A 27629-nucleotide genomic window follows, 5' to 3' on the forward strand; every position below is an offset into this window, starting at 1 on the left:
GCACTATATAAATCCTGTATAATAATAATATTTGCTGTGCGTGTCAAATGTTTTTCATTGACTTAAAAAACGGAAAATACCATATTTGGCCATTAGATGGAGCTCAGGCATTTCCTATGATGATTAGCACCATCTAGTGGCTAAATGCATTATTTTCTGTCTTATATCAATGAAGAATATTCGACCAGCACAGGAAATGACCTAATAACATATGTTTTATTTTTATTTTTTGCCTCTTTCTTATGGAGCAAATGTACTTTCACTAGGTGAATTGCTATGCATATTTTTTCAGAATCACGTTTTTTCTATCAATAGAACTTGCCTGATTTTTACATAAAGGGGGGCTTAGCCGAGTTTTTATCACCGTTAATTGTGTCTGGAATGATCTCTGGACAAAGCATTGTGACATCACACCTGATTGCCTGTAATGTCATCACATGCCACAACTCTTTACTACCTCTGTTCTTATAAAAGCCACAATCCCGTTTTTTTTTTTTTTTTATATGAATCTTACCTCTTAAACTCATCATAGAAGATCACGAATATGCCTGATGTTTTTTCACTTGATTACGTTTAATACCGTGTTTCCTATTTATCCAGAATCAGTTTTTCAGGTCTTTTTCGGTGCCTTTTAGCCCATTGTTAGACGTTGCTTTGGCGACCAGTTTCGCCAAAGTGATTTGTCTACTTAGACCGTTTTGTGTTTTTTGTATAAATGCATTTTTTTTTTTTTTTTTTTACCGGGGCGCCATTCGCTTTGGTGCATTAATGTGTCTTCCGTGTTGGGGGGAGCCCGTCAAGGAGCCGAACATATGTGCTTCTTAAAGGCAGGAAAAGCTTATAGAAAGGAACAAATTAGAAGGGCGAACGACTCGCGAAAAAAAAAAAAAAAAAAAAAAAGAAACAACAACAAAAAATGAAGGCGCGATTATATAAAAGGTGATTTTTTTTTTTTCTTCTTCTTATGTTGGTTTCCCGTGTGTTCACATTTATTTCAATAAAATGATGGTAAATTGCAGCTTGGCAATTTAAGAAATTGTGATCACTGGGTTTAGAAGTATAAGCGGGAGAGAAATAATTCCCAGCCACCCACACACAGCTGTATAGAGACAGTTACATGGGAGAGGAATGCAGCGATTTCTAGAGGGGGGCTGGGGACCTCAGCTAGGAAAAAATAAGCAAGAGGTGTCGATTAGAGGAGAAGGTTAATAAGCAATTGAGGTAATGTAAATGTGTCTTTTTTTTTTTGGTGAATGAAAGAACCATAAAGTAGCACTCCTGTTAAAAATAAATATATGACAGCCCAGTTTGAGTAAAAATGTAAAAAAACAAAAACAAAAAAAAAAACAGCTTTTACTGCTATACCCACCTTCTATCCGAAGCTGTCCCATACAGTGATACCTTTTGATAACTAGTTATCACCCATCTTCTGGGTTGAAAGACAGACAATACAAAACGCTTCCCAACATGCTTAACACTGAGTCGGCAGAAAAAAAAAAAAAAAACCCCACTGGACCCTCCGTCCAGTCTAACAGAGCTCCCATTTGGCAAGACAACGTGAACTATATTGCCAAAAGTATTGGGACAGCCGCCTTTACACGCACATGAACTTTAACGGCTTCGCAGTCTTATGTCCTGTACACACGGTCGGACATTCCGACGACATTTTTTCCAACGGATTTTGGCCCAAACTTTGTCTTGCATACACACAGTCGCGCAAAGTTGTTGGAAAATCCGATCGTTCAGGATGAGGTGACGTGGAACACGTATGACGGGACTATGAATGGGCCATTAGCCAGGGGCGGACTGACCATTCGGCCACTTGGGCACTGCCCGAGGGCCCCAGGCCACTAGGGGGCCCCATCAGGGTTGCCAGCCTCAGTAAAACCAGGGACAGTATGTAAAAATCTGTGTTTTTTTTAACATTTGTCTCTGAAATGTCCCTTACCGACATCCTTTTGGTCTAAAAATCCTGAGATTATAGCTGCCCCACCTCTCCAGTACCTTCTCAGCCAATAGAAACATGTCTGTGTATACTGTGTGTACATGTCTGTGTATACTGTGTGATTATATACTGTGTGTACATGTATGTGTATACTGTGTGATTGTATACTGTGTGTACATGTACACACAGTATACAATCACACAGTATACACATACATGTACACACAGTATACAATCACACAGTATACACATACATGTACACACAGTATACAATCACACAGTATACACATACATGTACACACAGTATACAATCACACAGTATATACATACATGTACACACAGTATACAATCACACAGTATACACATACATGTATGTGTATACTGTGTGTACATGTATGTGTATACTGTGTGATTGTATACTGTGTGTACATGTATGTGTATACTGTGTGATTGTATACTGTGTGTACATGTATGTGTATACTGTGTGTACATGTATGTGTATACTCTGTGATTGTATACTGTGTGTACATGTATGTGTATACTGTGTGTACGTGTATGTGTATACTGTGTGATTGTATACTGTGTGTACATGTATGTGTATACTGTGTGATTGTATACTGTGTGTACATGTATGTGTATACTGTGTGATTGTATACTGTGTGTACGTGTATGTGTATACTGTGTGATTGTATACTGTGTGTACATGTATGTGTATACTGTGTGATTGTATACTGTGTGTACATGTATGTGTATACTGTGTGATTGTATACTGTTTGGCCCCATAATCTCCTATTGCCCGGGGGCCCCATGAGTTGTCAGTCCTCCCCTGCCAGTAGCCAATAGCTTTTGTCTCGTAATTTATTCTGAGCATGCTTGGAACTTTGTCCGTTGGAATTGTCCACATACAATCGGAATTTAAACAATCGGATTTTGTTGTTGGAAAATTTTAGATCCGGACTCAAACTTTGTGTGTCAGAAACTCAGACGGAAAAAGTCCGATGGAGTCCACACACGATCGGATTTTCCGACAACACGATCCGATCGCACATTTTCCGTCGGAAAGTCTGACCGTGCGTACAGGGCATTAGTCCGTATGCGTCTGGCCACCACATTGGTGGGTTGTTATTTCTCCAGTCACATAAATGGCTTGTATGCGTTGGCGACTCTTCTTCTCTTTTAATGATCTTTGATATGTTTCTGGACATATATCTTCCTGTTGGCTACTGTAACGCTATGCGTGATGAATTGGTGACACTCTTTGGTCATAGTTAGTAGACTTACCAATATTTAAAAGTGGATACTAAAGAAGCCCCCCATCTGGGCGAAACGCGTTTATCCATATACATCATACCACGCACACAACAGTTATATTATATATTTACAGTGTTGACACAATATACTCCTATGAAATCATACTTTTTAATTTTGTATAAATAAAAATTGTGATTTTTTTTAAATATATTGTTTAATGTAATTACTACTTTTAGGCACTAAAAAAAAAATCCCCTTTTCCTATAATCTCTTCTTTCGGTAGCAATGTGGGGTCTTGCCTTTGACTTATCCTAGTGTGAATGAGCAAGTTTGGGGTGGAGGAACTTGATTGAACTTGACTGACCTGAGTCCTGACCTCAACCTACCTTTGGGATGAATTAGAATAGAGACTCTGAGCCAGAGCTTCTCATCCAACATCAGTGCCCTCACAAATGCAACTCTGGAAGAATGGTCAAACATTCTCATAGACACACTCCTAAACCTTGTGGACAGCCTTCCAAGAAGAGTTGAAGAGTTGAATAGCTGCAAAGGGTGGGCCAACTCAATATTGAACCCTACAGACTAAGACTGGGATACCATTAGGGTTCATGTGCTTGTAAAGGCAGGTGTCCCAATACTTTTGGCAATATAGTGCATGAATGGGGCCTGATATCCACTATAGCCCCCACTAAATGTCATATGACCTTTGTACATCTTTTCCTTTGTTCAGTCTCTTTCTTCATCGCCGTGTCCTTATACTCCTCTTTATGCTCTTCCCACTATTTTCTCTCATTCTTTCCTCCATCCTTTTCCTCCTTTTCATTGCCTCTCTCTCTTTTTTCCCTCCTTGGTTACTCTTCTCCATCTCAGCTCTAGACATTTTCCAGCAACGTAAAATTATCATGGGGGACCCGACAACATCTCTGATTTAATTACAAAATAGGTATTCCGCTACTATTAGCGGAATAGTAGCCTCTACTACTTAGGAAGGATGTGCTGGAATGGTAGAGGGTCCAGAGAAGAGCAACAAAGCTAATAAGGGGACTGGAGGACCTCAGTTAGGAGGAACAACTTCAAATATTAAACGTATTCTCCCTGGAGAAGAGACGCTTGAGAGGAGACATGACACAAATACCTCAATGGTGATTGTAGCCTAGGAAGAAATCTATGCAAATTCAGGGAGCTTAAGAAGACACGTGGCCACGCCATGAAATTGGAGAAGTGGTTCAACCTTAAGGTTGTAGAAGGTTTTCTTCCACAATCAGTGGTGTCAGCGGAAAGTATCAATAGTTTAAAAAAAACTCTTACGGTAGGTGGGCGTCTTAGTGGGTGCAATATACAGGGATATGGGAAACAATATTGATGGAAACAGGGCCAGCCATATCCATGGGTCCCAGTGGGTCCATCGGACCCAGGCAGCACTTTGAGAGGGGCAGCAAATTGAACCACGGCCGCCTCTCCTTCTCTTCTATTTACCCAGCATATTGACAACCAAGATTTTTTGTCCAGCAGTTTTGTGTGTCATGATGACAACTGCCCCCCCCCCCCCCCGGACCTCTCTGCCTGCCCCCATACTACCCTAGCCCACCTCTATACTGCCCTAGTCTACCTCTATACTAACCTAGTCTGCCTCTATACTACCCCAGTCTGCCACTATACTGCCCTAGCCTGTGTATATACCACCCTAGCTTGCCCATATACTGCCCTAGCCTGCCCATATACTGCCCTAGCCTGCCCATATACTACCCTAGCCTGCCCATATACTACCCTAGCCTGCCCATATACTACCCTAGCCTGTCCATATACCACTCTAGCCTGCCCCTATTCTACTCTAGCCCGTCCATATACTACTCTAGCCCGTCCATATACTACTCTAGCCCGTCCGTATACTACTCTAGCCCGTCCGTATACTACTCTAGCCCGTCCATATACTACTCTAGCCCGTCCATATACTACTCTAGCCCGTCCATATACTACTCTAGCCTGCCCCTATTCTACTCTAGCCTGCCCCTATACTACTCTAGCCTGCCCCTATTCTACTCTAGCCTGCCCCTATTCTACTCTAGCCTGCCCCTATACTACTCTAGCCTGCCCCTATACTACTCTAGCCTGCCCCTATTCTACTCTAGCCTGTCCATATACTACTCTAGCCTGTCCATATACTACTCTAGCCTGCCCCTATACTACTCTAGCCTGTCCATATACTACTCTAGCCTGTCCATATACTACTCTAGCCTGCCCCTATTCTGCTCTATCCCGCCCATATACTACTCTAGCCCGTCCATATACTACTCTAGCCTGTCAGTATACTACTCTAGCCCGTCCGTATACTACTCTAGCCCGTCCGTATACTACTCTAGCCTGCCCCTATTCTACTCTAGCCTGCCCCTATTCTACTCTAGCCTGCCCCTATTCTACTCTAGCCTGCCCCTATACTACTCTAGCCTGTCCATATACTACTCTAGCCTGCCCCTATTCTGCTCTATCCTGCCCATATACTACCCTAGCCTGTCCATATACTACCCTAGCCTGTCCATATACTACCCTAGCCTGTCCATATACTACCCTAGCCTGTCTATAAACTACCCTAGCCTGTCTATGTACTACCCTAGCCTGTCTATATACTACCCTAGCCTGTCCATATACTGCCCTAGAGTGACCCTATACTGCCCTAGCCCATCCCTTGGAATTGAACATAGTGATATGCCATATAATTTTGCATATAGACAAGGTGCTGTTTCATGTAAATATGACTCCCTGATAAATGTAATAACCTTTTTAATTATCATGATCATGAATAAAATAATGGATGTGGGGGCCTTTTGGTCGTTGTGATTTTTATTTTTTTGGGGGGGGGGGGACAATTTCATTCTTGGACCCAGGCAGCACAATGTCTTGGGCCAGCCCTGGATGTAAACACACACATACACACCGCCACACAGATTGAACTGGATAGACTGATGTCTGTTCAACCTTACCAACAATATTGCTATGTAAATAGTAGAAAAAATGCAACCCCTACAAGCAGCTAAAAACGTGCCATGCTCCTGACTTTACCAAGTGTTGTTGGCCCCGGGACAATGAAGGCGCCAATAAATGGGAGGTCAAGTAGCTACAGATCTCAGAACCACTTGCAACCTCTGGAGGAACCCTAGTTGGGAATAGTTGGTCTAGCTGCATAAATCTGGGCAGAGTAATTTAACTCACTTCGTCTGAGCCCAGACTGTCATGGAACTGCTCCCTGGGTAGGCGCAGTCGCTGTTTGATGCAGACCTTAGAACCACCTATAGTTGTAGGAGATGAAGGAGGACTGGGGACATCATTGGACCCTTTAAAAATTGGGCTTTAAAGCTGAAGTCCAGGAATTATACAAAATTTACATTGTTCTCTAGTAGTGGCCACCAACACCCCATCCCACAATGAAAGGGTTAAATGTTTGTCTAGTCTAGGGGAGCAAGTGATAAAGTGTAATACCTACCTCATTCCTGGCTTCAGCTGGCTTCCTCCATCCAAGCAACCTGTCCAACGTAGCATTCTAGTACCTAGCATACCTCCCCACACACAATGCACTGTTGATAGTCCTTCGCTGTACATGATGAGGGTGAGAACTGCGTTATTAGGAGGGATAGGGCAAGTAATTCACCATTTCCCTGTACCTCCAGACTAAACAGGCATTTGCCCATGCACTCCTGGGTGGTGCCTACTGCATGGGTAGATTTTGTATTTTTTTATGTAAAAAGAACTCCTGAAACCTAATGCCGTGTACACCCGACTGGAGTTTTCGATGGACTAGGTCCGATGGACTTACGGCGGAGTTCCAGCGGACATCCTGAATGAACGGACTTGGCCACACACAATCACACCAAAGTCCGATGGATTCGAACGTGATGACGTACGACTGGACTAGAATAAGGAAGTTCATAGCCAGTAGCCAATAGCTGCCCTAGCGTCGGTTTTTGTCCGTCGGACTAGCATACACACGAACGGATTTCTCGGTCCGGCGGAGTTCCAGCGGGAAAATTTTAAACATGTTCTATTTCTAAAGTCCGCCGGATTTTTGGCAAGCAAAGGTTTGCTGTCAAAAAGTCCGGTCTTGTGTACGCGGCATAAGTCTGCTTTATACCATGCAAAACTGATGCCCTCTTGCCCACTGTACAGCCTCGTATATCACTAGAGGATGTACGAGTCAACGAGAGGAACCACACGCATAGTGTGGGCGTAGGGGATTGGAAGTGCCGGAGAATAGCAAGTCGTTTTAATACACTGACTGCTGGAAATGTAGGTATATACAGTATATTCTTCTTTTACAGGCTACATTTAGTAGTAACCAGCTTGTGTAAGTAAAAAAGTAGTGTTGACCATTGTAACTGGTCATAATAGGTCTTGTAGACAGGGAGAAGGGGAGCCCTGCCTCATCTGTGGCCCCTGACAACACCCAGGGGGCTGCATATAATATTCAGTATATGCAATACTCCAGGAGATTGTCAGCATACAGCAGATATACAACATGAGATGGTCATAGATGTCAGAAATACTACACAAGATAGATAGAGACTGTAGAAAAACGATATTACTTACATTTTACAGACTACAGACATACTTTAGTTCTGGGGATCTACCCAAGTGATGGGTAGACCGCTTCCCAGCTGTGCCCACCCTACATCTAAAGTGCCCCCCTCCATACCCCCATATATGTAGAGTGGTGCAGAGAAGTGCTTATGTGTCCTTTTTCGATGATCCCCACTAGCCTTCCTCTTGTGTGACATCGCATACAAGTTCCTACAATAGATGGGAGAGCAGAGCCGGCAAGGACTAGCTCGTCAAAATAGGTAAAAGTGACTCACTGCTATTCCCTGCACCACCCTATATATGGGATGGGGGAGAGGGTGAAGAAGAAATATCACCACCAGCCAGGGGCTGTAAATGCTGCCAAGCAGGGGATACTGGTTGCTGAGCACACGGGACACGTGTGCACTCTCCATTACTTGGAAGGGGTATCTTTGTTGTGTGCTGTTGATCTGAAAAAGTTGATCTCTGCGTTACTTACAGCTGACCCCTGCACTGTGCATGGCTCATAACCACTGCACTGTTTGTTACTTACTACTGACCCCTGCATTCTGCAAAACCTACTACTGACCTATGCACTCTATGTTACTCTTGATTTCTGCACTGTGCATTACTTATTACTAACCCCTAAACTGTGCATTACTGACTACTGTCCTGCACTCTTTGTTAATACTACTGCCCCCTGCGCTCTGTGTAAATACTGACTCCTGCAATCTGCGTTACCTACCACTGACCCCTGTGCTCTGCATTACTTGTTACTGACCCCTGCACTGTGTGTTATGTACTACTAACCCCCCCACTTTGCTTTATTTACTACTGATCTCTGCACTCTGCAATGCTTACTATTGACCCCTGCACTCTGGAGCAACTCAACATTACAAACTACTGACCTCTAAAACCTGCATTGCAAACTACTGACCTGAACTCTGCATTACAAATTCGTACCTCCCAACTTTTTGAAAAGGGGATGAGAGACATCTTTTAACAAAAGTATGTAGACATAGGACACACACCCTTCCACGCCCCCCCTTAGAGGGGGCATGATTAGTTAAACCCACACGCTCTTTTTTTTTTTCACCACTAATATTCCTTTATACTGGCTTTAGAAGTTTACAAATGTAGCAATTTAGAAATTGGATGAAAGGTTTAGCACTGGGAAAAACTTTTGAGATAAATAGTGCATTTTATATAAAAATATATAGATCAGACCAAAATGAGGGCCAAATAAGAAGGAAAAGGAGACCGAGGGACGTTGTTCCAAATCAGGGACAGTCCCCGCGAAATCAGGGACAGTTGGGAGCTACGCAAATTACTGGCCTCTGAAACCTGCTTTGCAAACTACTTACTTCTGCACTCTGCAGTACATACTCCGTACCCCTGCACCGTGTAAAACATACTCCTCACACTTGCACTGTCTTGACAAAAATATATACTGCTCTTACAGGCCAAATCCTAGTCGGCCAGGCCAGAATTCAGCCCAGTCAGCCAGTCCTGAACTAAAACCAGCCAACCAGGCCAGAACTCAGCCAAGGCAGAATTCAGACCAACTAGGCCAGAACTCAGCCAAGCCAGAAGTCAGACCAGCTAGACCAGAACTCAGCCAAGCCAGAATTCAGACCAGCTAGACCAGAACTCAGCCAAGCCAGAATTCAGACCAGCTAGACCAGAACTCAGCCAAGCCAGAATTCAGACCAGCTAGGCCAGAAGTTAGCCAAGCCAGAATTCAGACCAACTAGGCCAGAACTCAGCCAAGCCAGAATTTAGACCAGCTAGGCCAGAAGTCAGCCAAGCCAGAATTTAGACCAGCTAGGCCAGAACTCAGCCAAGCCAGAATTCAGACCAGCTAGACCAGAACTCAGCCAAGCCAGAATTCAGACCAGCTAGGCCAGAACTCAGCCAAGCCAGAATTTAGACCAGCTAGGCCAGAAGTCAAACCAACCAAGAAGCCCAGGACTCAGAGCAGACGGCCAATCAGGCGAGAGTTAAGGCTAGGCAGATCAGAACTAAGACCAGTCAGATGGGTAAGAACTCAGCTCAGCCAGGTCAAAACTATCATGGGCCCATCATTCCCAATGGTGTTGGCAGAGAGAGACCTTACTGCAACACAAAACATAGCTCTGTGATACAGTACTACCATGATGCATGATGAGATCCCCCCATGTATTGGGTCCATGACAGTGTGGGCTTACAGGAAGTAGATTGAATGAGCTGGTCATCATTCAGTCTGGAAGACCGGTGACATCTAGTGGCAGAAAGACATTACTGGACGGACAGCTCTGGATTAAAGTTGCACATTGCAGCGTAAGCTCTTTGTTTATATGTACATATCCTGGGCTATGACATTTTTTTATATATGTTAAACTAAATTTCAGTTTTAACTTGGAATCAAAATACAGTTTTCCTTCATTACTTTTCATGACTGACACTGTGTTTTGTTTTTTTGTTTTTTAAGCTAAGGTTGAACTGGGCTGATGCTTTTTCAGCCTAGCTAACTTGTAGCGATGTAACGCTGTCTGTTCCAGCATGCATTAATCTTTCATGAGAATAACAGACTTTACCGTGTTGTGTTCAGTTAACGCAGTGTGCAAGATTGTATCATGTGTAATAATGAGATTGTACAGTGACACCTCTGCTGAAGAGGCAGTATATCTGCCTGTGACGGTTCTCCCAGGAAAATCTGCTTTCATTACCATAGTAACCAGGAAGAACCGCCTGCTGACACATATTTCTGGTCACCATGGCAACCTGTGAACTTCCCTTAGTAACGTCGCTCTCTGGTACCCATGGAAACCTTCCAAATATTGTGTGTTTTTTTTTTGTTTTTTTTTTGTTTTGTTTTTTGTGTTTTACATACTTTCTGATGCTTTCATGTGCATTAATAAGGACCTTGCAGGGAACAAGTCATTCTTTGGAAAACTCACACCGTCTTCCAAGTCAATTAACTCTTGCTGTGATAAACTATAGCTGAGTGGTATTGAGTGAAGGAGATAACGCATAGGAAGCGTGTTCAGATATGTTTGCACACTCCTCGGCTAATTGTGGATCATTATTTCTGAAAGTGATTGAGTAGTATATGTTTGAAATGTGTCATAGACCTCAATGGCATGAAGGGATGATAAGACCTTATGAAAACACGTTCATAATACATTTTCGAGTTACCTAAACATTCATGCTTATCCTCTGGTGTAGGGAGGTTGATTGGGGACATAATTACCTGTACACATGATCCTGTCTGATCTGAAATGGTCAGGTTGGTCACCAAATATGTTAGGTCTATGGTTATGCTAGGCCAGGCTTTTTCAATCAGGGTCCTCAAGTTTGGGGTTCCTCCTGTCATGTGACGTTTACTGAGGAGTGGTTTCCGTCTGGCCTCTCTATTATAAAGGCCCGATTGGTGGAGTGCTGCAGAGATGGTTGCTCTTCTGGAAGGTTCTCAATTCTCCACAGAGAAATGCTGTAGCTCTGTCAGAGTGACCATCAGGTTCTTGGTCACCTTCCTGACTAAGGCCCTTCCCAGTTTTGGAAGAGTCCTGGTGGTTCCAAACTTCTTCCATTTATGGATGAGATGGAGGCCACTGTGCTCATTGGGATCTCCAATGCTGCAGAACATTTTTCTACCTTTCCCCGGATCTGTGCCTCCATACAATCCTGTCTTGGAGGTCTACAGACAATTCTTTGGACTTCATGGCTTGGTTTCTGCATGCACTGTAAACTGTGGGACCTTATATAGACAGGTGTGTGCCTTTTCAGCTCATGTCCAGTCAACTGAATTTACCACCGGTCAACACCAATCAAGTTGTACAAACATCTTAAAGCGGGAGTCCGCCGTTTTTTTTTTTTTAAAAGCCAGCAGCTACAAATACTGCAGCTGCTGACTTTTAAAATAATGACACTTACCCATCCAGCGCGCCCGCAATGTCGGCACCCGAAGCCGATCTCTCGTTCGTCTCTCCGGTGCTGCCGCCGCCATCTTGGGTATGGGAATCAGGAAGTGGAGCCTTGCGGCTTCATTTCCCGGTTCCCTACTGCGTATGAGCGAGTCGCGCTGCGCAATAAGGATGGTCCCCGCTGTCTCTGGGATCCGTGTGTTTCCCAGCAGGCAGCGGGGGACCTTCGGAAAGGGGCGTAGATTCTGCGGAAAGGGGCGTAGCTTCTGCAGAATCTACGCCAGAAGTGGGTGCAGATACCTGTACTGTACAGGTACCTGCACCCCCCTCCCCCCTGAAAGGTGGCAATTGTGGCGCCGGAGGGGGGAAGGGTTCCAATGAGCGGAAGCTCCACTTTAGGGGGGACCTCCGCTTTAAGGATGATCAGTGGAAACAGGATGCACCCAAGCTCAATTTTGAGTGTCATGGCAAGGGCTGCAACTAACGATTATTTTCATAATCGATTAGTTGGCCGATTATTGTCTCGATTAATCGGTTAATAACCTTTAAAAAAAAAAGTGGGTCAAATTGACGTTCATTTTCAACCACAGTGACAGTAAAATTTGGAAATAATAGAAAATTTCTCGATCAAAGGAATTTGCAGACAGTGTATGTGTTATTTTTTTCAGAAATGAAGTGAAAATTTCAAACAAAATTCTTTCAGTGAATGTATAAAGATTTTTCATCTGAATATTCTCACCTGAAAATTGATCCGTGAGGCCAGCATAAGGCTCGGTACACACCTATGCAGTTTTTGCTTTTGATCTGTTTCTGCAGTGCTTTTTGCTGTGCGTTTTTTGATTTTTGCGCACGTGATTTTACTGCAATTTGCATTTTTAAAAAAATTTTTGGGCAGATTAGAAAACACAAATTACTGCAAAAACGCATTACATTCTTTTCTGCAGCTTCTCCATTGAAGTATATTGAACCAAAAACGCACATTTTTGCGTTAAAAGTCCCTGACCCTTTCCAAATATGCAGCGGCTGAAAAAAGCACAGATATGAACGTGTCCCATACAGGGCCGTCTTTAAGGCAGGGCAAAAGGGGCAGCTGCCCTGGGCCCTGACATTGTTGTGGGGCCCAAAACAGCTGCCTCATACTTGCCAACTATCCCAGTTTATATTCCCTTGTCCCTTGAAGTTTCATTCCTGTGCTGTGTCCCAATATCTCAGTGTGAAGTGGTGCTACTAATGCTGCTCAGCTCTGCCCTATTGTTGTGTGCAGGTGACTGACCTGCAGACCCTGTGTTTACATGTAAATAAACGGCAGTCGTATGTAAATAGCGGCGACAATACTAAGTAAATAGCTGCGGCTGGCTGCATTGATATGTAAATAAAGGCGGCATTCCTATGTATATCATGCTCCCCTGCTGTGAGGAGGTGATGTGCTGTAACCTCTAGCAACTAATCAGTGAGCCGTAATGTGTGCTGTAACCTCTAGCAACTAGTCAGTAAGCAGTAATGATATGCTGTAACTGCTGGCAACCAATTGCAATAGCTGCCTGATCTGATACCATAAACTGCTTTTAAGTCTAGCTGCTATTTATTGTATGTCTCAGCCCCTGTACACACGGTCGGAGATTTCCACAACCAAATCCATCGGATTTTTCCCGTCGGATTTTGTCCGTCGGATCTTGTCCGAAACTGTTGCATACACACGGTCGGACAAAGTTGGCGAAAAATCTGATTTTTCAGAACGTGATGACGTAATTTCGTTACGATGGGACTACATTCAGGCTAGTAGCCAATAGCTTTGATGTAGGAATTTGATCTGAGCATGCGTGGCACTTGGTCCAATCAAAATTCTCTACACATGATCGGAATATGTCCGACCGGCCCAGTTGGTCGGGAAATATTTCCAACATGTTGGAAAATTGGGTCCGACGGATATTCCGACGGAATCAATCCGATGCATACCACACACAGTCGGAATATCCGATGACATGGTCCGATAGGACACATTGCGACGGATTCTCCGACCATGTGTACGGGGACTCAGAGTAGGTGGAGAGGGAAATTGCATGGGGGGCGGCCCAAGAAAAATTTTGCCCAGGGTCCAATCTATATTAAAGATGGCCCTGGTCCCATAGGAAACCATGTAAATGAACTGTAGTACGTTTCTGAAAAAAGCACCATTAAACATATAGATGTGAATCAGGCCTAAGACGTTTAGTAACATAATTGGGTTAAAAAGACTAAAATTAGCCCTTTATAATACAAAAAAAGCAGATAATCACTACTGGAAGGGGTTCTTTTTTTTACCGTAGAACAGTGAAAGTAATATTTACAGTATTGATTATATTTTTGGACTATAAAGGGCTCATTTTTTTTTTTTTTTTAACCCCATTATGTTACTGGCCGATTAATCGATGATGAAAATAGTAATCGATTAATTTCATAATCGATTAGTTATCGATTAATCGATTAGTTGTTTCAGCCCTAGTCATGGCAAAGGCTATTGATACTTATGTACATTTTTTGTTTATTTTTAAAAAAAAGATTTCAAACAAACTTATTTCAGGTTATCATTATGGGGTATTGTTTGTAGAACTTTGAGGAAAATAATGAATTTAATTCATTTTGCAATAAGGCTATAACATAAACTGAAAAAAGTGAAGCACTGTGAATACTTTGTGGATGCACTGTAACGCCAGTGGACCAAAAGGCCACAATGAAATTCCAATTATGAAAGCTAGGCAGCAAAAAAGTGGGCAGACCCTCCAAGGGCATGAGTCAAAGAATGGGAACAAAGCAATGCAATGTTGCAATGTAGAAGGGTTACCTAGAAATAAGGTAATCTGCCAGTCGAAACCATGTGGGGAATGAAAAGGGGGAAGGGGGGCAAAAGTTCTTTATAGAGAAAAAAAGAGTGAGACAAGCGGAGAGGTGGGGAAAACTTGAACAACGGGGTCATGAAGGCCCCATGCTTTAAACAAAGGAGTATCTTGGTGAGTCAAAGAATCTCAAGACGTCAACGAAGTTGTTTATCACTATCTCAGAAGAGGATCTAAGAAGCTCATGCGGCGAAAAATGGGAGGGATCTGTCATACAATTCGGCTGTAAGTTCATCCATCTGCATCATGTTAGGGCTGGAGACCTCGCTGGACTGACTCGATCAGTCTTCAGTCATGGGTGGGTGATAACGTAGGCGAGTAGGAAGAAATCCCTTAGCCCTTGTACACACGGTCGGAGATTCCGTCTGAATGTTTCCTATCGGACCGTTTTGTCGGATATTCCGACTGTGTGTGGTCTGCATCGGACTGTTTCCGTCGGACCAATTTTTCCAACTTGCCGGTAAAATTTTCCGACAAAATGCTCCGATCAGACATACTCCGATCATGTGTAGCCTACTCCGACGGACAAGGTGCCACCCATGCTCAGATCAAATTCCTAGACCAAAGCTATTGGCTACTAGCCTGAACGTAGTTATGTACAATCGGATTTTCCGACAACTTAGTCCGACTGTGTGTATGCAACATCACTTCCGGACCTCTTCCGGAATTAATCCGTCGGAATTACTCAGACGGATTTGGTTGTCGGAATCTCTGACCGTGTGTACAAGGGCTTACAGTGGTTTGGCCCCAATTGATGGATGGTGGTGGTGCTTGGGCTGCTTCCTTTTGGTATGGCCTTAAGGTCGTTTCTGCATGTTGATTTAAAAAGGTAGGTAGAAAGGAGCGCCTAACGTCCAATAATGCACAAGTGGGAAGGTGAGCTGGAAAATGTTTATTGGAAATAGCAACAATTACATTGAGCCAACACGTTTCAGGGGAACAAGGACTTCCCATTCTTCAGCGCTATAAAACAAGCACAGAGGTGTACAGAAATAGATATTCAGTATCTCACAAAGTGAGTACACCCCTCACATTTTTTGATATATTATATATTTTATTATATCTTCATGTGACAACACTGAAGAAATGACACTTTGCTACAATGTAAAGTAGTGAGTGTACAGCTTGTATAACAGTGTAAATTTGCTGTCCTCTCAAAATAACTCAACACACAGCCATTAATGTCTAAACCGCTGGCAAGAAAAGCAAGTATACCCCTAAGTGAAAATGTCCAAATTGGGACCAAAGTATCAATATTTTGTGTGGCCACCATTATTTTTCAGCACTGCCTTCACCCTCTTGGGCATGGAGTTCACCAGAGCTTCACAGGTTGCCACTGGAGTCCTCTTCCCCTCCTCCATGATGACATCACAGAGCTGGTGGATATTAGAGACCTTGCGCTCCTCCACCTTCCTTTGAGGAGGCCCCACAGATGATTAATAGGGATTAAGTCTGGAGACATGCTTGGCCAGTCCATCACCTTTACCCTCAGCTTCTTTAACAAGGCAGTGGTCGTCTTGAAGGTGTGTTTGAGGTCGTTATCATGTTGGAATTCAGTCCCAGACCATGACACTCCCACCACCATGCTTGACTGTAGGCAAGACACACTTGTCTTTGTACTCCTCACCTGATTGCCACCACACACGCTTAACACTGTCTGAACCAAATAAGTTTATCTTGGTATCATCAGACCACAGGACATGGTTCCAGTAATCCATATCCTTAGTTTGCTTGTCTTCAGCAAACTGTTTGCAGGCTTTCTTGTGCATCATCTTTAAAAGAGGCTTCCTTCTGAGGTGACAGCCATGTAAACCAATTTGATGCAGAGTGCGGCTTATGGTCTGAGCACTGACAGAATGACCCCTCATCCCTTCAACCTCTGCAGAAATACTGATAGCAAAGTGTCATTTCTTCAGTGTAGTCACATGAAAAGATATAATAAAATATTTACAAAAATGAGAGGAGTCTACTCACTTTTGTGAGATACTGTGTATATATATATATATATATATATATATATATATATATAGATAGATATATATATATATATGATTTATTTTGACATTTGTATATGTCTTTTAATGTATAAATATATATATATATATATATATATATATATATATATATATATATATATATATATATATATATATATACACACACACACATTAAAAGACATATACAAATGTCAAAATAAATCATATATATATATATATATATATATATATATATATTTTTTTTTTTTTTTTTGTACTCTTCTGTGTTTGATGGCCTTGAGAAAGTCCTTGTTCCCCTGAAATGCTTGATGTACTATTTTCGATAAATGCCTTCTATCTCACTTAACAACTTGCAAATTATTGGACACCGGGCGCTCCTTTCTACCTACCTTTCCATCTACATCAGGAAATTAAGTTTGTCACTACATTGTATTGTGAATGGAGAGGTCATCGTTTCCTAATGTCTAAGAATGATCGCTCTTAATAGGACCTTCTTAATCGGTGATAGGGAAGCAGGGAGCACAGACGGCAAAGCTATTTTAGGGTTTGGAGAAGCATTGATAGAAGTCATTTAGGTGTAGGTATCAAACACTGTCAAAAAATGTGTATTTTTAATTGGGCACCAGTGGTGGAAGACAGCAGTATTGAAGGTTGAAGAAAGCTCTGCATGTTGTTCGTCTTGTTAGTTTGTGCCCCATGAGCCAATTATAAGGTTACTTTAAGCCACAACACACCTTTCATACTCAAGGGGTTAATTATTCCTTCTGCTGGTTCGGATATAGGTTTCATGTGCTGTTGTGTGCTAGTGACAGATCGATTTAATAAGCTTCCTGTCCTAACTGGTACTCTGTGTTCAACAAGTCAAAGCCCTATGTACCCCTCAGCAGAAAGAAAGCCAGAAACAAATCAGTTCCAGAGTCAGCTGGCGGTTCAGAGAGAGGTCAGAAAAGAGAGTGGACCATGCACAAGGCTGCAGATACAAAGCCAAGTGCAGGAGCAAAGTCATGCCCAGGTCAGCAGTATAAATCACCATAATGCATTGCATTAGTAAAGCTGAACATTAGACACTAGTGATATCCAATCAAACAGCTTGTTGCACACGTGTCTGCCAGTACCAGCACTTAAAGCGGTAATAAACCCAAAAGCCAATATGTAATATATATATATTTCAGCTTACAGATCCTTATATATGCTGTGCTCAGATGCAGTTTAGTTCCACTTTAGATGCCCCCTTATATTGCTGGTCATTGCAGAAGTGCCCCCTTACATCGCAAGTCACTGTAGAAGGGACCCCTTACATTGCTGGTCATTGTAGAAGTGATCCCTTACATTGCTGGCCATTACAGAAGTGTCCTCTTACATTGCAGAAGTGCCCCCTTACATCGCAAGTCACTGTAGAAGGGACCCCTTACATTGCTGGTCATTGTAGAAGTGACCGCTTTGCATTGCTGGACATTGTAGAAGTGACCCCTTACATTGCTGGTCATTATAGAAGTGTCCTCTTATATTGCTGGTCACTGTAGAAGTGCCCCCTTACATGGCAAGTCACTGAATAAGGGACCCCTTACATTGCTGGTCATTGCAGGAGTGACTGTTTTGCATTGCTGGGCATTGTAGAAGTGACCCTTTACATTTATGGTCATTGCAGAAGTGACCACTTATGTCACTTGTCAATGTAGAAGTGCCCCCTTACATTGCTAGTCATTGTAGATGTGACCCCCTTACATCGCTTTTCAATGTATAAGTGCCCCCTTACATTGCTGGTCATGGAAGAAGTGACCCGTACATTACTGGTCAGTGGAAAAGTGTCCCCTTTACATTGCTGCTCACTGTAGACATGCTCCTCTACATTGCTGGTCATTGCAGAAGTGCCCCGTTACATTGTTGATCATTGTAGAAGAGACCCCTTACATTAATAGTAATTGTAGAAGTGACCCCTTATATTGTTGGTCAATGTGGATATGACCCCTTACATCACATGTGCTGAACACAAGGCCCGAGGCCATTTTACGTGGCCCTAGCACCTCTCCTGCAGCGGCTGCACCCCCTCTCATCTCCACCCCCACCTTATCTCAGGAATCAGCAGCTGTGAGGAGGACAGAACCCCTCCTCCAGATCCTGTGCCTTGTGAGGTGGGCTATTAACATCTGATGTAAGGGGGGGGGGGGGGGGGTGGATTGCTCTGGACATCTAGTCTTATAGATACAACCAGCCCTTTGAGGGCAACGGTAATGCTGATGCAGCCTACAAGGAAGTTGAGTCTGCCTTACATTGTTGGTCAATGTAGATGTGCCCACTTTACATTGGTGGTCATTGTAGAAGTGACCCCTCTTACATTGTTGGTTAATGTAGAAGTAGCCCCTTACATTGCTGGTCATTGTACAAGTGTCCTCTTACAGTGCTGGTCATTGTAGACTTGATTCCTTGCATTGCTGGTCATTGGGGCAGTGACCCCTTACGTTGATGATCATTGTAGAAAGTGTAGAAGTGGTCTCTTACATTGGTGGCAGGGCAGGACTTACCGTTGGGCTTGACTGGGCTCAAGCCCATGGGCCCTGCCCAATAGGGGGCCCCGCAGGCCCCACCGAGATACATAGCCAAGTGTACTCGGCTCCGCTCCGCTCACAGTCCTAGAGCCGCCGAGAGGACCTGAGAGCCGCCGAGAGCCATTTTTAAACTTCAAGACTGCAATGACAAGGCTGCAAATGACACTGGACAAAGCTGCAGATGGATGGGCGAGGCTGCAGATGGACACTGATAAGGCTGCATTGATGGGCATTTAAATGTAAGTTTTTTTCCCTTAAACTTCCCTCCTAAAAGTTTTTTTCCTTAAAATTCCCTCCTAAACTTGGGGTGCATGTTATACTCCGGCGCGTCTTATACGCTGATAAATACGGTAATGTATAGACAGTAGGGCCTGAAAGTGACTCAAGCCCAGGGGCCCCCACCACCCTAAGTCCTGCTCTGATTTGTGGTCATTGTAGAAGTGACCCCTTACATTGTTGGTTAATGTAGAAGTAGCCCCTTACATTGCTGGTCATTGTACAAGTGTCCTCTTACATTGCTGGTCATTGTAGACGTGATTCCTTGCATTGCTGGTCATTGGGGCAGTGATCCCTTACGTTGATGATCATTGTAGAAAGTGTAGAAGTGGTCTTTTACATTGATGGTCATTGGAAAATTTACCCCTTACATTACTGATCATTGTAGAAGTGATCTCTTACATTGGTGGTTATTGGGAACTGCTCACTTCTTGAGGAACCTCTGGAGGAACCTCGGTTGAGAAAGGGGTCTATGGTGTGTCAATTGAGTGATGCTTTGAGTCTCCTGGGGCTGCTGCTTTAGTAGGGGTAAACCACTGAAGATGGTGAAATCTATGTGCTCAGTTCCTTGTTCTGCAAGCCTGTGCCCATTATTAGGGGTTCCCATCATCCCTGCTGCATTCTTTATTTTTCTTTATGGATGAGGAGCTAAGACACACAAAGGTGGGCAGGACCACCCAAAACTCCCTGGTGGACAGGAACAGAGCTCGAATAATGGCAGAGAGATCTCACACTAAGCACATCTAATGCCGCGTACACACAAGCGGACTGTATGGCATACTTAGTTCGTCATACAATCCGACAGACAGTCCGTCGTACTTTCCACTGAACGGACTTGACCACACACGGATGCACAAACAGTCCGTCGAAAGCTTGCGCGATGACGTGTACGGCACGTACGACGGGACTAGAAATAGGAAGTCCAATACACAGCAAAGCACCCTTCCGCCGTGTAAATCCTTTCTGGGCATGCGCCATTCTTAGTCCGTCGAACTAGCCTACTGACGAGCGGATTGTCCGCTGAAACCAAAGTACGACGGACAGAATTTCGAAAAATCTGAAATACTTAGTACGCCGGACTGCACGCTGAAAAAGTCCGCTGAAGCCCACACACGAGCGGACTGTCCGCTGAAATGTGTTTTGACGGACTAAGTACGCCATACAGTCCGCCCGTGTGTACGTGGCATGAGACACATAAGACGTCAAGGACTGATGGAGACTACCAGACCCTAGCTATTTAACTAAATACCTCTTTTGGGTGGACTGCTCCTTTAAGGCTCTCCTTATTTTCCATCATTTCTAAGAATAATAACGCTTGACCAATCTGAGAATCATTGTGCTAAACTTTACACATCTGTACCTCCAAAATAGACCATATTTGTTGAGAAGTATTGCCAAGGTTCCCAGGCACCTCTCCCGCTCCATCATGCGGGATTATGCCCTCGGATAAAACCTCGGAATTTGACCCAGTTCAGTTCTGGGTCACGTTGTGTTTACTCTATCTGCTTTGAGAAATGATATTCAAATAGCCATCTTCGGGAGGTAAAATGTCATATATAATGAGATTTATGTTTTGGAAACAGGTAAAACGAATTTACGCGGGTCTAGAGGAAGGGAAGCGCACGGAGCAGATTGCACTTTATATCAGTTTAGCAGAAATAAAGGCCGCTGACGAAGGCAGGTCAATATAAAATACATGAACCAATGCAGTTGTGTATTCATTAATTAATCATTGAATGCATTTTTAAAGCCCAATTCCAGCATCTGCTCCTCAGATCTCCACTTCCCCTGGATGACTTTTGTCTTCCAGCTGCTCCCATGATGCGCAGGGTCCTCTTCACCTATTCTTCGGTGGTCTTAAAGAGGAAGTAAAGGCACTTTAAAAAAAAAAAATGCAACCTGCAAGGCAAAGGCATAATGAGCTAGTATGCACAGCATACTAGCTCATTATGAATAACTTACCTGAGAACGAAGCCCCCGAAGCGGTCCTCCGTCTTCATCTTCGCCGCTGCCATGTATCCCGGAGTGACTTCCGGGTCTCACTGTGATTTGCTGGAGCCGCGATGACGTCATTCCCGCGCATGCGCACAGGAGCCGTCACGAGCGGCATATCGGCGTGATCTGCGGCCTGCCCAGTGCGCCTGCGCGCCACTGTCTACGGCGTATGCGCCATAGACAGCGGTGCCTGTCTTTTTGTAAATATCTCCTAAACCGTATAGGTTTAGGAGATATTTCTTGGAGCTACAGGTAAGCCGTAATCTAGGCTTACCTGTTGGTCAAAGTGGTTTGTAAGGGTTTACAACCACTTTAAATGATAAAGGAAGCATCTCTGCTGTTCTGTGCTTAATTACACTGTGAGTGCAAAGTAACATGGTGGCCCCAATGGATGATGGCCCTCGACGTCCTACACCAGTGATGGCGAACCTTGGCACTCCAGATGTTTTGGAACTACATTTCCTATGATGCTCAACTACACTGCAGAGTGCCAGAGCATCATGGGAAATGTAGTTCGAAAACATCTGGGGTGCCAAGGTTCACCATCACTGTCCTACACCTTCAGGAAATGGTGTGCTTGACACATTGCATTGGACAAGGTTGCAGGATGCTTGCAGAGCGGTCCTGTTCACTTGAAAGGGTCAGGGGGTATAATTCCTGCCATGGCTGTGAAGCAATGCAAAGTATCGTGGCCACAGGATGTGTACTCCCCGAGGTGCTGCCACTGAAGCATTTTGGGGGAGGGGGGGTGGTCAGGCCAGAAATTTGGAGGCCGCTTACACAGCTTTAGGCTCTGGGTCTGACCACCAATGTTCACCAACATTCCCCAGGGCTGAATATGCCCACTGGCCATGCCACCAAGTCCTTTAGTGCACCCAATTTTATTTTAACACTTGTACACCTTGTTACGAAACCCAGGAGCCTGCATTCTGGTCTCCCACAGTACACAGAACATGGATATGCAGTTATTTTAGTAAATATAAACTGATAAATACCTTTTCTCATCAGCAATGTATAGCAGTCTTGTAAATTCTATCAGTGTCTGGTTAAAGCTTGTAGGAGGAGTTTTCATTCTGCTCAGACTGTCCTATAAGGCTGCATGACTACTGACCCTCTGTCTGGACAGTGCTAATTGGCCATGTGCTGATCACATGTACCCTCCCAAAAAAAAACTCTAGCAATACACACCAAACTGAGCATGTGCAGCTTGTCACCTAGCCTCTGTCTTATTAGGCGATAGACAGGGCTGAACTGGGACAAAAATGTGGCCCTGGACTTCATCCAGACCAGCCCACTTTAATTTTGCAAACAAGCACAATAACAGTATATAAAACTATACGCAATTGTGCAAAAAAAAAAAAAATAGAAGTTGAGGGCGAGCCACGCAGCCATTACTTTGTCACTGAAACTGGCCCACTGAGCCATCGGCCCACCGGGAAACTCCCTGTAGTCCCAATGGCCAGTACATGCCTGGCAGTAGATTGGGGACAGTGTAAGAAGAGGAGGATCAGAGAAGACAGGATCAAATAGCCTTTTTTACACAATGCAGAGGATTCACCCCTTAGGTTCCACAGTGAGTATAACAAGCATGCTTTACTGCATATGCAGACTGATTTTACTGTTGTAGGTTTAGTAACACTTTAATATATGAAAATTAAAAGTGTATTCCAAGTCATTAGTGCACCTACCAACCTCTATATAAGACCCTCTGATACCTACTGACCTGTATATGAGACCCCTTGACACGTACCGACCACTATATAAGACTCCAGACACATGCCGATCTCTATATAAGACCTCTAAATACCTACCAACCTCTATATAAGTCCCCCCAACACAATTACCTCTATATAAGACCCCCTGACACTTAGCGACCTCTATATAAGACCCCTAAATTATTATTATACAGGTTGAAATAGTGCCAACAGATTGTGTAGCGCTTCACAATGTGAGGATAGACAGTACAAATACAATACACTTTAATACAGTAGGAATCAGAGGGCCCTTCTCCTTAGAGCTTACAATCTAAGAGGGGAGGTCAAGAGATACAAGGGGTAATAACTGTGGGTGATGTGCTGATTGAGAAGATAAATGTACAGTTGTTAGGTGGGGGCCAGATAGGCTTCTCTGAAGAGAGGAGTTTTTAGGGATCGTCTGAAAGTGGATAAAGTAGAAGAAAATCGGAGAGATTGGGGTAGAGCATTCCAGAGGATGAGAGAGGCTCTGGAGAAGTCCTGGAGGCGAGCATGGGATGAGGTGACAAGGGAGTTTGAGAGCAGGAGGTCTTGGGAGGAGTGAAGAGAACGATTAGGTTGGTATTTTGAGACTAGGTTAGTGATGTAGGCAGGCAAGCAGGAAAAAACTCTGGATAGCCGCACACCAGAAAAAGACTTAAAATCCTGTATAGCTATGAGTAAGCACTGATTCCAGTGCGAAACGTGCCAGCATTTTTGTACCCTTTTCCTTTGCTGTGGACTATTTGATGTGATGTGACCCACGACTTTCAATAAAAATACAGGATTTTAAGTCTTTTTCTGGTGTGCGGCTATCCAGAGATTTTTCCTGCTTGCCTGCCTATTGTGTATGTATCAGCCAGCACCTGGGGCTCATTAATAGGAAGAAGAGCATCCAAATTTGGGAGCATGAAATTGTCCAAAAGGTCTTGGTATGCTGACGCCTTAAGATTTCCCTTCACTGGAACTAAGGGGCCAATCCCAACACCTGAAAAACATCCCCCCACCATAATCCCCAAATGATTTGGACCAGTGGACAAAGCAAGGTCCATAAAGACATGGATGAGAGAGTTTGGGGTGGAGGAACTTGACTGGCTGGCAAAGAGTTCTGACCTCAACCCGATAGAACACCTTTGGGAATGAATTCGAGCGGAGACTGCGAGCCAGGACTTCTTGTCCAACATCATTGCCTGAACTCACAAATGCGCTTCTGGAAGAATGATCAAACATTCCCATAGACACACTCCTAAACCTTGTGGACGGCCTTTCCAGAAGAGCTGAAGCAAGTATAGCTGCAAAGGGTGGGCCAGCTCAATATTGAACCCTACGGACTAAGACTGGGATGCCATTAAGGTTCATGTGCTTGTACAGGCAGGTGTCCCAATACTTTTGGCAATATAGTGCATGAATGGGGCCTGATATCCACTATATATCTTTATCACTATGACCTTTGTACATCTTTTCCTTTGTTCAGTCTCTTTCTTCATCGCCGTGTCCTTATACTCCTCTTTATGCTCTTCCCACTATTTTCTCTCATTCTTTCCTCCATCCTTTTCCTCCTTTTCATTGCTTCTCTCTCTTTTTTCCCTCCTTGGTTACTCTTCTCCGTCTCAGCTCTAGACATTTTCCAGCAATGTAAAATTATCATGGGGGACCCAACGACATCTCTGATTTAATTACAAAATAGGTATTCCGCTACTAATCCCAGGAGGACTTTACTTACCATCCTTATCTGGTTTTAAAATGATCCGTTTACACCAGCCGTCTCTGGATTCCTGAAGCATTCCAGGGAATGGAAATGATTTCGATATATCGTGCAAATCTAAACCGCGCCATTCAAGGTGGAGTAGAGTCAGCAAAGTCAGAATCGGATGCCTGATCTGAAGCGATGACGGGAGTGTTTCCCTGGCTCCTTTGTACCCCTGGATAAACGTGTGGAACTATTGTAAATATGTTTGCCCTAAGCTGCTTTTCATTAGGGAAGCCCGGGCGTCTTATGTTGTGAATTTGGTCTCCAAGCAGCCGCTGAAAAATAGCTTTCATCTTAGTAATTTCAACATATGGTTTTCTTAGGAATTGGGGTTTAAAGAGGAAAGTGGAGTGTGTTTTTTTTTTTTTTTTAACTGATCACATATTATGAATTATTGGTGCAGTGTTGAGAGTGACTTTTCATATTTTTGCCATTGTATTAAATATAAAGATATATACATTGAACACTAGAGGGAGCTCTCAGATTTGTACATTGCACACTAGAGGGAGCTCTCATATTTGTGCATTAAGCACTAGAGGGAGCTCTCATATTTGTACATTAAACACTAGAGGAAGCTCTAATATTTGTACATTGTACACTAGAGGGAGCTCTCATATTTGTACATTAAACACTAGAGGGAGCGCTCATATTTGTACATTAAACACTAGAGGGAGCTCTTGTATTTGTACATTGCACACTAGAGGGAGCGCTCATATTTGTACATTAAACACTAGAGGGAGCGCTCATATTTGTACATTAAACACTAGAGGGAGCTCTCATATTTGTACATTGCACACTAGAGGGAGTGCTCATATTTGTACATTAAACACTAGAGGGAGCTCTCATCTTTGTACATTAAACACTAGAGGGAGCTCTAATATTTGTACATTGCACACTAGAGGGAGCTCTCATATTTGTACATTAAACACTAGAGGGAGCGCTCATATTTGTACATTAAACACTAGAGGGAGCTCTTGTATTTGTACATTGCACACTAGAGGGAGCGCTCATATTTGTACATTAAACACTAGAGGGAGCTCTCATATTTGTACATTGCACACTAGAGGGAGTGCTCATATTTGTACATTAAACACTAGAGGGAGCTCTCGTATTTGTACATTGCACACTAGAGGGAGCTCTCGTATTTGTACATTGCACACTAGAGGGAGCTCTCATATTTGTACATTGCACACTAGAGGGAGCTCTCGTATTTGTACATTGCACACTAGAGGGAGCTCTCGTATTTGTACATTGCACACTAGAGGGAGCTCTCATCTTTGTACATTAAACACTAGAGGGAGCTCTCATATTTGTACATTAAACACTAGAGGGAGCTCTCATCTTTGTACATTAAACACTAGAGGGAGCTCTCGTATTTGTACATTGCACACTAGAGGGAGCTCTCATCTTTGTACATTAAACACTAGAGGGAGCTCTCATCTTTGTACATTAAACACTAGAGGGAGCTCTCGTATTTGTACATTGCACACTAGAGGGAGCTCTCATCTTTGTACATTAAACACTAGAGGGAGCTCTCATCTTTGTACATTAAACACTAGAGGGAGCTCTCATATTTGTACATTAAACACTAGAGGGAGCTCTCATATTTGTACATTGCACACTAGAGGGAGCTCTCATATTTGTACATTGCACACTAGAGGGAGCTCTCATATTTGTACATTAAACACTAGAGCAAGCTCTCATCTTTGTACATTAAACACTAGAGGGAGCTCTCATCTTTGTACATTAAACACTAGAGGGAGCTCTCGTATTTGTACATTGCACACTAGAGGGAGCTCTCATCTTTTTACATTAAACACTAGAGGGAGCTCTCATATTTGTACATTAAACACTAGAGGGAGCTCTCATATTTTTACATTGCACATTAGAAGGAGCTCTCATATTTGTACATTAAACACTAGAGGCAGCTGGGAATCTATACCCAAAATCAGGAATGTAATATATTGCAGCTTACCAGGTCTTAGATAAAGTGTTTGCATAAGTTTTAGTTTTTCAGGTTTATTTTCCTATTGTTTTCGCCTGTAACACCTTTCATGTCCCTTGATCTTGGGTTTAAATATATGTTTAATCTGCTTTTATCTTTTGCCTTCCTTGGTCCCTCATTTCCCCTTCATCAATATGCTGACATTTTTCAATATAACCTTTCTGGTTTTATGAAAGCGTTAGTGACATCGGTGACACTGGGTCTCTGTGCTGCTCTATGCAATGCAGGCGGATCATGGCTGGTGGGAGGTGCTCTACATGTCTTTCTGGAGACACCTCAACCCTGAAGCAAGCAGTAGGCTGGCTCTTGGGTGGTGGTATGCAAATTCCAGAATGCCTTGATGAGTGGATGCAGGGCCGTCTTTAATATTGATTGGACCCTGGGCAAAATTTTTCTTAGGGCCCCCCTCCCCCCATGAAATTTCGCTCTCCACCTTCTTTGAGACATACAATAAATAGCAGCTAGACTTAAAATCAGTTTACTGTATCAGATCAGGCAGCGATTGTGATTGGTTGCCAGAGGTTACAGCATATCATTACTGCTTACTGACTGGTTGCTAGAGGTTACAGCACTCCTTAAGGCTCACTAATTAGTTGCTAGAGGTTACAGCACATTTCTGCTTGTTGATTGGCTGCTAGAGATTGCTGTACAGTAATACTGCTCACTGGTTGCTATAGGTTACAGCACATCTTCTCCTCACTGCAGGGGGGCATGCTATACCTATGAATGCTGCCTTTATTTACATATCAATGCATTTGGCCCCAGCTATTTACATATGCATGTCACTGCTATTTACATATGAATGC

The 27629-nt window shown here is 43.4% G+C and overlaps 1 long non-coding RNA gene across 1 annotated transcript in view; it reads right to left on the minus strand.

Annotated features, from left to right (window-relative positions):
* LOC143934836 (uncharacterized) overlaps positions 1–24997 on the minus strand; it is an 84660-nt gene extending 59663 nt beyond the window's left edge. Inside the window, exon 1 of the long non-coding RNA XR_013263380.1 lies at positions 24792–24997. This is a non-coding gene — a long non-coding RNA (uncharacterized LOC143934836). The remainder of the gene's footprint in view (positions 1–24791) is intronic.
* Between the last annotated feature and the right edge of the window lie 2632 nt (positions 24998–27629).

This window comes from Lithobates pipiens, unplaced genomic scaffold (genome assembly GCF_037356315.1).
Source record: "Lithobates pipiens isolate NorthernLeopardFrog02 unplaced genomic scaffold, aLitPip1_a1.2 Scaffold_28, whole genome shotgun sequence".
Taxonomy (NCBI): Eukaryota; Metazoa; Chordata; class Amphibia; order Anura; family Ranidae; genus Lithobates; species Lithobates pipiens.